The sequence below is a fragment of the Melanerpes formicivorus genome, unplaced genomic scaffold, assembly GCF_026170545.1.
Source record: "Melanerpes formicivorus ecotype bairdi unplaced genomic scaffold, bMelFor1.0.p_v2 SCAF_2, whole genome shotgun sequence".
NCBI classification, from domain to species: Eukaryota; Metazoa; Chordata; class Aves; order Piciformes; family Picidae; genus Melanerpes; species Melanerpes formicivorus.
Genome location: NW_027142354.1, coordinates 32,761,540 through 32,776,876, shown reverse-complemented (window position 1 = coordinate 32,776,876; position 15,337 = coordinate 32,761,540). Strand labels below are relative to the sequence as shown.

General features: G+C 36.2%; 1 protein-coding gene across 3 annotated transcripts in view; it reads left to right on the top strand.

Annotated features, from left to right (window-relative positions):
* Window positions 1-15,337, top strand: part of AKT3 (AKT serine/threonine kinase 3) — a 154,146-nt gene that overhangs the window by 59,772 nt on the left and 79,037 nt on the right. The window lies entirely within an intron of this gene.

The window sequence follows — 15,337 nt, the reverse complement described above, 5'->3', positions numbered from 1 at the left end:
AGCTTTGTAATAACCTCTTCTCCAATCCTGTGGCAACTTAATTCCTTTAATTGTATTTGGGGAGGAAATTTGACAAAGAGGTTATTCATCACCCTCTGTTAAGAAGTCCATCAGGTTAGTGAGGCAGGTTTTCCTTCCCCAGCAGCCATGATGGCTCTTTCCCAGCAGATCCATGTCATCTCATGTGCTCTATTATCTTTTAACAGACACTAGTGACTTCCCAGAAGCAGGAGTCAGACTTGCGGATAGTCACTAGAATCCTTTCTACAGTCTCTTTTTGTTCAAAGTTTTGTTGTCAATCCACATCTTCTGGGCGTGTGGCCATTTGTAGTGATTGGTTCTACTCCTTGGCCATCTCCTCTGTGCTTTTGCATTTCATTTCATCACTTCTGCTTCAATGTCATCCAGTCTTGGTGACTTACTGACATCTAATAATTCCTACATCTTTACATTAAGTCATCCAGCTTTCACTTAACCTGTTACAGGGAATGGTCTGAGTGTCTTTTGAGTGTGTTTAGCAGTAAGGACCAGGGTGAGTAATTCACAGGATCACAGAATGTTAGGGTTTGGAATGGACCTCAAGAGATCATCCAGTCTTCTGTGGCCTTAATATCCTTGAGTTCCTTTTCTCTGCTTATGTTATTGGGCAGTCCCACTGATTTATTGTCTGATTTCCCAGTTTTGATAGTGGGCATCATTTGCTCATTTAAAATTCTTATCTAGTTCTCTTTATTTTGTGTTTACATTGCCCTGGTATGTTGTATCATCTTTCCTTTTCCTCTTTATTTGGGCAAGCTTTTAGTTCTTAATATTGACCTTTTCCCTATAATCACCTTTTAACTTTTCCATTAAGTCATCCAGGTGGATTTTGTTGGGGGGGTGGAAGAGAGGAAGGCATAGAAGGGAGACCTACTTTCTTTCCTTTTGGAATTGTGACATCCATTTTAGCTGGCCTTACAGTATTTTCAGTAGTCTTCTGGCTGTTTTTTTATACTGGAGTGCTAAACATACTTGTGAAGCATTTGAGGATTCTGGGAGGTGGAGAAATCTTCTGCTACACAAATAGTATTATTTCAAATAGTAAGTTAATAGTGATTAAAAGTAATAATAGCAGTTTTCGCATCCAGGGTGATCTTTGACATGCTTTAGAAGAGTTTACAAAAGGTTACAGAAAAAAAAAACAACAGCCAACTTGTCCAGGGTATAGGACACAGCACTCCTCTTGGCATTTAGGACTTCATATTTCTTCTGGAAAATGTTAGGTTTCCATGAACCAAAACCAATTATGAGTTAAAAAAAAATTTTGTTTCTTTAATAGTTGTAATTCTTGAGAGTTCCTAGTCAAGTTCTGCAGAAAGTAGTTTCCTTGAAGGCTCTCAAGATGAATAGTAAGAATACAGAGCAGTAAATTGCTACAGGGAGAGTTATGAATTCCATTCTATTTTTTATTTTTTATTTTTAGTATTTAGTATCAAAATGAGTATTTGTATCCTGGAGACATAATAGAGGAGAAAAATAATATTTTCATTTTAGAACATGAGATTCTGAGAACTTGTGTGGATATCGAGGGGTATGGGGATTGCCTTGCCATGAGAAAGAACCTTAATAGGGAAATCTAAAGAACTCTTTAATGTAACGGTGTAAGGAGTAATGGAGCTGTATGACTGAATGTAGAATCTAGATGTATTCAGAAACAAGATGATAATTACTAAGATTGAAAAATAGGGGAGTAGATATTTTGATATCTTCAAAGCAGCATGGTGCATTTTGGAAAATCCAATCATTTTTTTTAAACCACTGTGTGAATAAGAGGGGAAATTTCTGTGACCTCTTTCCTTGAAGAGGTCATTCTGAAATGATGAGATACTTCTTTTTGCCTTGAAAATCTGTGATGACATGAGTAGGTCACAAAATGTCCTGTACATATTTGCATATGAGATACTCAGATCAGCAATTAAATGTAAACTTGAGAATTTGTCCAAGACTTGTTCAGTGTTAACAATTCCAATGAAACAGGGAAAATGCACTTACCCCGTGCCCCGCCCCCCCCCCCCCCCGAGATCCTTGCCGACATGCTGTTTGAGAAACAAAGATAAAATTACTGTAGTTCTTAGTGTGTTTTGTGATCTTTCTTAGCTGCATACTGCTCTTGCCACCAACTTGGCACTTGCATACCCAGTATCAATCATGGACAGTTAGAGCTCTCTTACTGAAGATAGTGTCAAACATACTTCCTTTGCTGTGCAATTTTGTTTTCTAATTATACTAAAATAAGACCACTAGTCCTTTAAACTTTTCTATGTGAAGATACTGAGTGATGGTGATCAAATAATATCTTAATACTGTTTTGACATGATAAGTAGCTGAAGTTGTTTAAATACACTGGAAAAGCACTTTAGCACATGGTGTGTTGCTGGATTAGGAATAAAAATCTGTTTGTGATAACACAAATGAAGACTTTGAATGCTGAAAGTACTGTGCAAGTCAGTGTTCATCTTCCTGTCTAAATGAAGGCAGGAGTATTATATCTTTTGTATTTTTGCCTAAGGAAACGCTCATGAAGGTTGCAACTGAGCACCATGACCATGCCTTAATAAATAGAGGCCATAGCAGAATCTGTATGTTGTCTGCTTTGGTGCTTGTAGAATCCACAACAGAAGCACAAAAAGCCCTCTCACTTGTTACTCATATAACTGGATCCTTTTAACAGGTACCTAGTATGTCAGGGGAGAGAGGGAAGTTTTGAGAACAGTATTGAGAGAATGTTTTCTTTTTATACCTAATCATATCTAATAGTATACTGCTAATAACAGGGGAACTTACCCCTCTTGCTACCTTGTGATGAATTTAGCAAGAATATGACTTCCCAGCTGATGGGATCTGTCCTATTCCTGCCTTCCTCCACCCCATCATTTTTTCCACCCCCCAGTTGGGCTAGTGAGCTGCAGAAGTGACATTCAACCAAGGAAGACCACTGGACTGCAGGACTGGAAGGAGGCAGGGCTTCTCTTCAGCTGGATGAGCTGAGGTATAATGGAAAATTGCACCTGGAATTCTCTGAAGGGTTTTGTTGAAACTGGAGTGATCTGAAAACAGACCTATTTCAGGAAAATAAGAAACTTACAGAGGACTAGAGTGTTTCCTGTAGCTTATTGATCATTAGTCCCTTGCCCTCACCTTATTCTGCCCCACATGGAGATAAAAATTATATTAGAGAATGGCCAGATCTATGGGAAATTTTCCTCCCCTTAATCATTGCGGATTGTCTGAAGAGGGCTTGCTGTCTGTAACCAAGAACCACATCATTGAGTTTCAGTCAGTCTCTCTCAAACTGTGATCTATTCATACAAGATCAAGCTGTCATTGAAAATGAAATGGTTTTGGTATAAAATTTAACAAAACTAAACTGTCGATGTCCAGAAGAAAGGCTTTTGTTAAAACTGTTTTAGCTGTGTTGCTGACGCTTGCTGTCTTGGTAATGCTTGCACACTTGGTAAACAAAAATATGGAAAACTTTTAGAGAAAATGTAAAATTGTGTCTCTTCTCCCTGATGGGGAACTGAAATTCCCTAGGGAAGACCAGCATGGAAAAAAGCATCAGCATCATAACAGGCACTCATCTGCACCACGACCCCTGGAAGACAAAGCAGCATTTTACCTCTCGGGATTAACAAACATGTGTCAGCTTTAGTACTGTTGTTTGGTAGTCAGGTGATAGACTGCACATATGTCCTCATACCTCATTCTGGCATGAGATTTTTATTTTTATTCCCCCCTCCCCACACCTTGGAATGTGAAATAAAAGCATAATTTTACTCCATTGTCATTTGTTCCAGTTCTTATACGTGTCACAAATAAAAATATGTTCAAAAAAGTTCTGTACCTGAATTTACTTTTCTTACCATAAAGCCTTTATTGGAAAGGCGTCTTTCTTTCTTTGGTTATCTTTAATGGGGACATACAGAAATGATTACAGAACGAATATGGCTTGCATCAAAAGAAACTTAAGAATGTAGATAGTTATGCTATATATACTCTAAACAGGAAGATGAATATTTAAAAGCGCTTCAGGCACCTACACAGCCTTCCCACCGTAAATTGGCCCTTTTGGCAGTGCCATGCTCCCAAATTTCACAGGAAATAAGGAGAGAAAGAAAAGATGTTTTTTTTTTCAGACACAATTTCAGTTTAAGTGAACAAGTGTCCCCATCTCTGTCTCTGGGATTTTGACCAGTGATGTGAAGCTTTCTTAACATAAGAAAAATAATTGTGTAGAAGTTAGTGTTTTGCAGAGGGGAGAAATGGAACATCATAATATGGCTTCAAAATGTGATGAAGCTAGAAGGTCTAATTTAAAAATAGCTGCAAGATTGAAGAAATTGTTTTCTGTCTTGTAATACTTTATCACTGGCATATTAGTACTCTGAGGAAATAATTTGTAGGTCATTTTAAGAAAATTAGAAAATACGTTACATTGGTGGTATGCTGACGTTGCATTGAAGGCTGATGGAAGCATAAAGCATGGATTTCCCCTAACTCTTACATGAGTTTCTGTGTCCACTACAGATCAGATTTTTTCTACACATATTTCAATTTCACCTAATTGATTATTTTAAAAAGGAGTTGCAACCATGATTCTTAACAGATTCTTTAATTCATTAAAATAAAAACAAAAGACACAACTACCTCTAATAAATGTTTTGATTAAAATGGACATTTCTGAACCTTCTACAGACAATACCCGCTCAGAGGTGACAGCATTTGTGACATCACCAGTACAGACTTTCACAAGGATTTTGAAGTCAGTGTTGTAAGTCAGTTTCCGTTTTGTTTATATTAATCAGAAAATTGTGCTGTTTACTTTCTAAAGGAAAAGAATGTCCCCTAAAACCATATCAAACTTGTTTAGTTAATTCAATAGTAACACAAATATATTTTTTGAAAATTACAGTTCCTTATTGGTCTCTTCACATTTTGGTGTCACAAATGTTGAGTATTTGCTGCTAGTTAATTATTGTGTGTATAATCAGAATTTCAGAAAGGCCAGATGTGTGTTTCCTTTTGTATGAAATTTGACTTCTCCATTGAATAAAATGACCGTAGATTTTGGTGAGATTGATTCAAGGAAATCATATCAGTTATTAGACTTCCTTTTGCATCAAAACTATTTTGGAATCTAAGTCATTAAAAACTTTTCAGTACCTCAAGGTAAGAAAAATATGTGTGCTTATAGTGCAGAAACCACAAAATGTGTGTCTGTTACTGGAAAAACAGGAACAGACCTCATCCTGAGGTTGGTTAGATAAATTAAGGTCTCTTATCCTGCTCAGTCATCTTTCACTTCCATCTTGTGGCTGGAATTTTAGGGCTTACAACTTACAGCTCTGTTTTAAAAGTTTCTAAAGTCAGTGAGAACGAGGCAAAACTTTTGTGGTTGTAAAATTGCGGGGTTGAGAATTTTACATTTCTGCTTATCAGTCAAGCTTCCTTTTAATTCAGATGACTGGAAAACCTTGAAGCAAAAGACTTTTTAACACCTCACTTGCCTGAATCTTTATTGCAATTATAATAAAATCAGACAAGATAAAACCCTGTAAAAGCTGTATATTAAAGTTGAACTATATTACCATTTTTTTAGGTTTTGAACATTTTATGCATGTTAAGGCAGCAAAATGAAAAAAAATATTGTTCACCGTCTTGGCCCTGTTTCTTGTATAAAGAAGTATTGCGCTGCTAACTTAAATGTATACTGGGATCTCTGTATTGATAAAACTATGTTAAAACCATTAACTTGTTATATATACTTCACAAAAACATGTCAAAATATTTCTGGCATTTTCCAAATTGTGATTATGAAGAGATTTTACAGTTATTTGCTAGAGTACAGATATTTGTACATATTCCTTATAGTTCACATACATTTATCTATAATTTTTCTGTACTTGTGTAAAGAAATTTTTGTCAGAATATGTGCTGACACGTCAGAATATACTTTGCTTGTATAGAATGGGAAATTGTATTTGAGAAGTTCTTGAGTTAACAGTGTGTTAAAACTACTGTGGCATCGTTGCTTAGAGATGTGGTTGATCGTAGAAATTTGAATCACTTGAACTGGAATTTCTAGCTTAATTGGAAAACAAGAATTGCAGTTGTAAGGTAGATCTTGCATAGGTTCGTGCCCCTTCTCCTTTGCATCTTTCTTGTCCCCAGCCAGTTATTCCCCATCTCTCCTTTGTGCTGACACTAGCTGTACAGTCAGGTGAGATTGTTTTCTTGGGGTGTATTTTCAGTTGGATCATTTTATAGACCTGCCTCACCTGCATGGATGCCAGTGCTGACATGGATCAGGACATGGAAAGCACTGCAGACTTCCTTCCCAAGTGTTCTTTCTCGCCTTCCCAAATGCACAGTGCTGGTAGAAAATTGTATTTAAGGTGAAGTAAAGTGGCCAAGGACTTTTCATTCACCATCAATACTCATTGACTAATACCAGTTTTGTGCTAGAACAAAAATGCATAGCAATTAGAGGGAAAAATTGCCTAGTTGAATGTTGGCTCCAATTTCCTGAATATTAAATTTTCTTTTTTCTTTTAAGAAAAAGTGCTTACACAAGTTTGGAGATGCCTCATAGAGTTCAAGGAGAGGCTGGCTTTTTTCTAAGGGTGCTAGTAGGTGTTGGGTGCTTAATTGGTGGGAAACTGGCTGCTAGTTATGTGGTGATGTTACAGCTAGAAATGTAGATGGTGAATATTTGAAAATCTGTTCCTGAAATCCTCTGAAAATGTGTTGCTGTGGGATGACTGATATTCTACTACTGGCTATTTGTGTCATTAAATCCTTTTGTTGCAGTGCATCCTTTGAAACTGAAGCCTAATCCAGGCTTTCTCTCCTCACTCTGCTTCTCTCTAACTCCATTTATTTATTTTGTGTGTGTGTTTAGTCTCTGAGACCCTTCTGTTCCCTGTTGTGGTTTTTTTTAATATAGTTATCAAAAATAATTGATTTGTTGATCATGGAATAATAAATTAGTGTTTCTAAAACTGTGCCAATTTACAAATGATAGTACTTTTCTTTCTTCTCAGTACGGCATACTTAAGAAAAGGTTACGTTAATTGTTGTTTAGTGGTTAATTTAGAACTAAACACAGAGTATCAGTGTTTTGGATCATTCCTGTAACTGTTTATTCATTCAAGTAATCCTTTTCTGTATTTCCTCTGGTGTTTCTCAGCTCACTGGCATAACTTTGCCACTCTGAAATTCCTTGCATTCTTAAAAATCTTGCATAATGTTACTGTCTTGCAGTATATGCGGCGGTGATCCCAGATCATTGTTATACTTATTAATTAAAGGTGTTCATGACAGAACTGTGGAGCGTCATGGATTGAAATTTGACTGCGTAATCCTATTTTGCTCTCTTCCTTTTACCCAGTTTCTTATTTCTGTTCTGTTCCACCCCACAGCTTTTTTCATCCATGCAACTACTGTTTCCTGAAACTTAGTAAAAGCTTTTTAGAAGTTGAGATAAGTTGTGTCAGTTAGTCTTTATCCATTTTATTTTCTTGACATTCTTAAAGAAACCCCATATGTATGTTGGGCATGATTACTCAAAGGCAGTACTGCTTTGTGTATCTTATGTCAGTATGTGTTATTTAAGCATATGATTAAAAACAGTTTCTTTGATTACCATCCAGCCAATTGACTTGAAATTTTCAAGGTGGTTGTTGCTGGTTTGTTGGTGTTAGTTTTTTGGTGGGTTGGGGTTTGGTTTGTTTCTTTTAAAACTTTTTTATTTTCCTTGAGAGTGAGCACTGTAGTTCTCCATTTATAATACTTTGGGCTAAGTGTCGTCATTGCAGGATAACTGGCTTTTGTCAGTAGTTTTCACCTCACTTAAAATTTCTTAGCAATTGTGGATGTATTCTGCCTGGTTCTGGGACTCTTTAGTACCTAGCACTCTGCTCTAGTAGTTTTTTTTTTGAGCCAAAGACATTGAAAGTATTTGTTACCGGAGGCAAATCCCTGTTTTCTCAAGAAACTGTTCTTTGCAAATACTGTTATTCTCAGTTTGCAGACTTCATCTTATGCCTGTAAATTTTTTTACCAAATTTTAATCTTCTATTTTGCTTGAGTTTTTTATTTCCCTTGCTTGGAAGTTCACTAGATCTCATTTTCTGTAACCAGTACTCCTAAGAGTTACTAATCTTGCCATTTAGCCACAGTGCTTCCTTCATTTAAAGAAGCCTACATTTTCCCTTCTCTGTTCCACTGGTTCCTTATCTTCTGTGATTCCAGGATGATTTGGTGGCATGAAGAGGATGAAAAGCTGGAAGCATGTGGTAAAGAGAAAACCCTGAGGGTTGGATGGTATATTTTCCAAATTTTGAAGGTCTTTATGAATGTTTGGATTGCTAACAAAAATACAGTAAAATATGATCCATGAGGAAAATGAGGTATTCATGAAGAAAAAGGTGGGGGAATGGATTTCAAGTCTTTGTCTCCCTCACGTGCCCTGTGGTGAAGCTCTGTTTCACCTTTAAGTTTATGGAGCAACTCCTTTCCCGAGTACCATGGAACTGAAATATTTTGTGGCTACTGTTAAATGAGTCTTGAATGAATTCCTCTATACTGTGTGGATGAAAAGGAAATTATCTCCTGCTCATGCGTTGTAGAGCCAGCAGTATCAAGGAGTATTAGTGTCAATAAATTACTTCTCTGAACTTTATTGTGTGTGATATTCAGCCAGTTTGAGAGAAAAAAAAAATCCTTGAAGTGGACACTATTTAAATTTGGGGGCATGGGATTTTCTGCAATTAACTAGATTGCTATGGTAGGCCAATATACAAAGCTCAGACAGTTTTGCTGCTAATTACACAGAACTTCTCTGGAGTATCAGATATTCAGATCCATTTTATGAATATGGTAGAGAGAATAACAACTGTAAAACAAAGCACTGTGCATGTAAGTGACTGTTAGCGTGTATTTCAGAAGGGATAAATGCTCACCATATGGTACAATTACTGTGTCCAAGTTTTCAAATTAGCTTCTCTCATCCTCCTTATTACTGTCTTTAAAAAGAGAGGAAAAAAATCCAACATGATTTATCTACTCTGCAGCAGAACTCTTGACGCAAAACAGCAGCCCAGTTCTGTCCAGTTTTTTTTTCCTAGCATAATAGAGGCTGTCGGACTTTTTTATACTAATTACTGTGTGAGCCTCAGATGAACCCCCTTCAATTCACAGGGCTTTGTTAAGGGAGGAGCTGTCAATGTGTCTGCCCGTTTGCAGCTGTGCTGTGGCTTTAGCTTGCTTAACATTATGCTGCTTTTTAGACTTGACAGAAGGGAATTTTTTTTTTTTTTTTTTTATTAAGGCAAAGCAGCCTTGTAGCGAAATGGTTTAAGCAGCTGCATTGTGGGGAAGCACAAAGAAGTTATTATTGTGTCTGTTTAGGGGGGTTGGATGGAGGGGGGAGATATTCGGCTGCTGTTGATGCCGATTGTTGACTTGCCATCTGCCAGATAGGGAGAAGAAAAAAATGACAGCTCCAGCAGGGTGTTCAAGAGGTTGTTTGGAGAGACGCATAAACATGTGCAGATGTCGAACTGAATAATGGCAAGAACTTGAGACGGTTTATGATGCTGCTGTTATGTGTGCATATACAGAATGAATGTATGTGGAGATTTGGTTAGAAGGAGGGTACATATTAATTATCATTGTCCCCCACCGCCTTCTTTACTTCTGTTAATCAGTTCAGGAGTTTAACATCTTCCATCCCTCTGTTGTTTATTCATAAAAAGAGCCTTGTCTTGTAGGGAAGAAAACTTCTGATTTTTCCATGTGGCTGGTTTAAAAATAAAAACCCACAACAACTTGATAAATTTGGTACTTGTGGAAGTAGAAAGAGCAATGCAGTTATCTGAGACATTTGGTGGACAGGTGCTGCGCAACTTCTTACATAGCTTTGTCTGTCTACCTCAAGACTGATAGTGTTGCATACCCCTGCTACTGCATCCTGAGCTTTTTTTTTTTTGATGCAGAAAGTGCCAATCAGTGATTGTCTGGTGTTACATATTAGACAAGTAAATGCTAGGCGTTAGAATGAAATTAACAACTAATTTTCTCTTTCACTTGATCTTATTTTCAGTTCTTCCTCCAAAGGCAAGGAGCTGGTCAGACAAAACTTACATTTGCCTGTTTGTACATAAGATAAAGTTGGACTGCTCTGTAAGAAAACCATTTTCTTTTTTTCACTAAAATCCTTTCTTATTCCTCATTTGGTGATTTCTGCTGCTGCTGAATTTCCTGGATAATGTGAAAGAAACATGGAAAAGGATACAAAGATGGAGAGAAATTTAGTTAGCCCAGAAAGGCTACATGAAAGTGTTATCTTGTCCAGGTGATCTCTTAATTTAGAGATAAAATTTGAGACTTTAATTATTTTCTCTAATATTATGTGAAATTCAGCATTCTGGTATCTGTATTGAACTGAAAAATGAAACAGCGGTTGATGTGCACTGTGGCTGTGCATTGCAGATATGTCTTCGGGTTATTAGTATATATCAGAGTTTTTTGGTCTGTCATGACATGACTAAAATATTACCTGAATGATGTAGCCACTCTTTCCCATCAAGCCCTCACCAAAAGTGAAGCAACCTCTTTTTATTGTGCCTTCCATCTTAGGTCTAATAAGCATCAAGTCTGTGGGTCATTGATAACATTAACTACTGATGAGGGCATGTGATGTCCTGTTATATCATTACCATGGCAATTTTAGTTTATGTTGTAGAATCAGAATTGTTTAGGTTGGAAAAGACCTTCAAGACCATTGAGTCCAACGATTAATTTTAACTGAAATTTCAGGTGTGGCTGCTTCCTACCCAAGTCCTGTTTTCTCCATCTGAGCTCAGACAGAGGTCAACACCAAATGGAGAACTGCTTTTTGAGTGATAGTTGGTTTGTTGTTTCTTTACAGAATTTCCCCGTTTTCTGTGTTCTGCCATTTCCAGTGGGAAGCCCAAGGTACTCTGGGTAGTGCTGCATTACTGCATATTGTTCTGATGTATACAGCAGTAATGGAGCTGTTCTTGCAACTCAAGCGGTCTGAGGAATGATTCTGCATATCTTGAACTGATTCTTTGCAAATTATGTGAGCTAAATGATGAAGCAAAAAGGTTGACTTCAGTAATGTACTTGAGAAAGAAACTTAGGTGAATGATGTTGGTGCTAGGTTGTTAGTGAGGTCTGAAGCTAGAAGCACACCTAATGACAAGGAGAAAGTTCAGAGGAGCTATTTTTAAATTATTACAATGTGCCAGTTTTAAAAGCAAGACAGTTTGCTTTGTGAAAACATGCTAGCAAATATACCAGTTTTAAGAGGAGGAAGTCACATAATTTTTGACAACACATTAATCTGTCAGAGAAACTCAGCTGAATGATAATGCTATTGTCAAACTTATCATACTCCTTTGCAATTGGAAAGTTTGCAATTTCTAGTGTAAACTGGAGTTGGCTGTTCTAAAAACATTGTAAGTAGAGAATATTAAAAAGGTATTTAATTCCATTTACCTACATGTAAAAAAGAATTAAAATTGTAATAATATGGTTTCACATGTACCTTTGTACCAAATACATGAATTTAAATTTTTGCTGCTGTAACCGACTGTCTATCCAGTACTGTATAGATAAATATTTGTTTATTCTTAAAATACTAACAAAATCTGAAAAAGATACTTTGGTCTACTAGTATTTGATAAAAACAGAAGAAAGGAAAGGTATATTTTTTCTGTTATATAGAACACCACTTGATGCTGCTAGTCCTATATATATATATATATAAACTACTGAGAACATGAAGGTTTTTAGCTATTAAAAGGTTTTTTTTAAGAAAATATCTTTTTTTTTTTTTTTTTTTTTTTTTATCCCCATTTACCACAAATGCATCTCAACACTATAAAAAAACCTACCAAACTGCTTTCAGAAGCAGCATTTGAAGCTTTGGTCCTATAAAGCATTATGCAAGAGAGAAATTTAGAAAATGTGAGCAGCAGGGTCCGTAAGTGTTACCAGGATATAGGCTTTGGTTTTCCATTCCTGAATAGCAGGCATATTTAGAAAATATTGATCTCCTTTGTTGTTCAGGGATGCTGATGCAATACAGAACTCTGTTGTTCCAGACAGCATGTGCTAATGTCAGCTTTTGTTTAATTTATTTATTGTTCTAGTTCTTATCCTTCAAGAATGAAAGGGAAGTGAGAGCGATGTTGAAACTGGCAAGTTTTTCTTCCTTTTGGCTCAAAATGGACATGGTAAAGGTCAATTCTCAGTTTGTCAGGATGTCAACTAACTAAGTATTTCTGGTACATTTTTTTATAAATGGACAAAATTTTGTGTATGAAAAGTTAGTATGTGAACATCTATTTTCTGTGAGATGCTAAAACGCATCAGTAATTTTATGTAAATATCATAGATGCCCAGTTTGAAAACTAGATTTCCATTTAAATGATGGCATATCTCTCTTTTTTAATATTTTCCTCTAGATTTTTTTACATTTTAGAGAAAAGATTATTAATGCAACAGGAAAGGGTTGAATAAACAGTAGGAGCTGAAGTACTGTTGCATTTATACAAGCTAGGATGGTGACTCAATCCAGTAGTGGTAATGAAAGAGTCAGGGTGGCTGGTGATTTGAACCCTAGGGAGCCTCTAGCTGTAACACATTTGTAGGTTGCATTTGGAACCTGGGGCTGACACCATGGACAGCTGCTCTGTTGTGGCTTCACCCTGGCTGATGATTGCACCTCTTCCCTTGGAAGTACTCCCTTTTACTAGTAGGAGCTCTTGTCTTTGATGGTTACCCACTATGGCTTTGGGAAAGGAGATCTTACCAGTTGTCTGCTTTTCAGTGGCATGGAAGGTTGTCCCTCTCTCCTTGCTCAGCTGTGGAACTTATTCCTGAGGCTGTCTCCTACCTTCTTCAAAATCTAACATCTTTGTGGCTTTCATTAGTTTCTGGCCACACACTTGTTAGTATCTGAACATAAATTGACCAGGCTGTATATCTGCACTGCATCATTGTGATGTCATGGAGAGTGAAGGGCACTTGAACTTTCTCACCTTAATTCCCCACATGGCAGGAAACTTAAGGGAAGCTTAGCTGTGGCATAAGCAGATATCCACACATAAAATGAAAAGTTTCCCATTTCCAAGTTGTGACTGGAAAAATTAATTTGTCTAATGTATGTACAGATGTGCTCAAAATGTCATTTAGCATTACTGGAAACTGTGGGAAAAGAGAGTATAAATAAATAATCACTGTCTCACAGTATAAAAGACACAATCGGAAAGCATTAGTTCCAAATCCTGCTTTTCTTTGAACTGCTGGCAAATACTTGGGACAAGATATATAATAAAAACAGGTTTAAAAATGCTAAGGCACATTAGGAAAAATGAGTTTTATTTAATGTTTTGGTATGCAATAATATTTTGTCAAATATTTTGCATGAAGTATAATTACACATTTGCATTAGATCGAAGGATCTATGTTGAAACTTGAGGACAGGTGTAATTTTTATCTTTTAAAAACATTTATTATTTACAGTAGCTTTGAACTGTATTGCAAATTTGTTGTCATGAAGTCAGAAGCAAGTAAATATTGAACACAAGTGCTTTACATTTACTAGTGTCTGCTGACTTAATCAAATAGTCTGCTGATGCTTCTAATCGTGTGTTAGGTAACACTGCCCTCAGAGGGCCAAGGTAAGTAAATTCAATCACAAAACCACTGGCATTACTTGTGATATTTTACTTGACTTGACATTAATTACAGTTGTTTCTTTTAAAGATTATTGAATATAGTTGTTTTATTTAGCTTTATGTGATTTTGTTTAATGTTTTTATATAAATTCAATGTTTCCACCCTCTGTCTATTAAATATTAGAGTATGGGAATGGGAGTTTGATTTAATAAAAAGTGCCCTAAAAAGCCAGGGGAAAAAAAAAAAAAAAGGAAGATAGAACAATATTTGTGTATTATTTCTATTAAATGCATGTTAGGAAGTCTGTGATACAAGAGGCAGATTTTTGGTGTTCTGTGCTTGGAGGGAGTTTATTGGTGTGTGGTGGTTTGTTTTTTTTCCCTTCCCTGAAATCTCACTTATGTCTGTGTGGCAGCTGTTGCTTCTTTTAAGAAGGCAAGTTTTTGAACTCAGGTTTCTGTTGGTTACCAGCCCTGTATATTAAAGACATTTCCTTCACACCTCTAAAATCATTTACATATTGAAAAATGTAGCTGTTTTGCAAAAGTGATTTAAAAATGTCTTTAATAATAGTAGGATTAATTTTGAATTCCTGATTAATTTTTCAAGAATTGCTAGATTTCTGTATGCATGAAGATTACAAGTGGTGAGACTAATAATAGCAACAATTGATTGTGAGGTGTGTATGTTTGAAGATTGAGTTCTGAGGTGAAATTAAAAAAATAATAAACTTTGAATGACACATTTTCCTAAAATGGATTTGTTGACTGCTCATATGGTTTCTTAAAAAGCTCTTCTTGTTGAAGCTGCTGTGCAGTATCAAAACCACAAACACTGTATCACTAGAATAAATACTTTTTGTGACATGTCATGAAGGCAGGGTTCTTTTTACTAGCTGTCAGAGGCAAAAAAGAATAATCATTGAGGCTGCAGTACAGAGGCAAACACAGAGCCAGCCCCAAGGGTCATGCTCTAAACAAATCTTCGTTAAGCGTTCTTTGTTACTGTTGTTATTCAGTGTATTATTAAATACAACATTAATTAAAGAGCTGCGTGTTGAGGGTGGTTTTTGCATTAAGATCAGGTTGCATTTTCATGTGCTTGAAGAATGTACTGCTGTCATAGTTCATATTTTGTATGTGTTATCTCGGTAGTTATTTAAAAAGCAGCTCACAACAATCTACGATGGATTATACATTTGTATTTTGTGTCTGTGTGTGTGTATGTATTTATTGTCTGTAAACATCTGTGCCGTAGATATTCTAGGATCCCTTTTCTCAAATAGCTTTAAAATCTTTAACTAGAATTAAGATGATAGAGGAATTACTTGACTTTCTTCACTGCAGCGGTTGAAATTAGAAACTTCTTACTGTCTAATAAACAAATCCTAAGAAACCATGTTTTTCAACTTCAAAGGGTGTACATTTAAGCAAAATACTAATTTAGCTTACATTAACTCAGCAGGAAGCAGGGTACAGACTGATTAATGCTCTATGGCAAATTCACAGTTTTTTTTAAGTACCATAGCTCCATTTCATTAAATTGTCAAGATATTAGGTGTTGTGGTTAGCCTGCCTGGACTTCT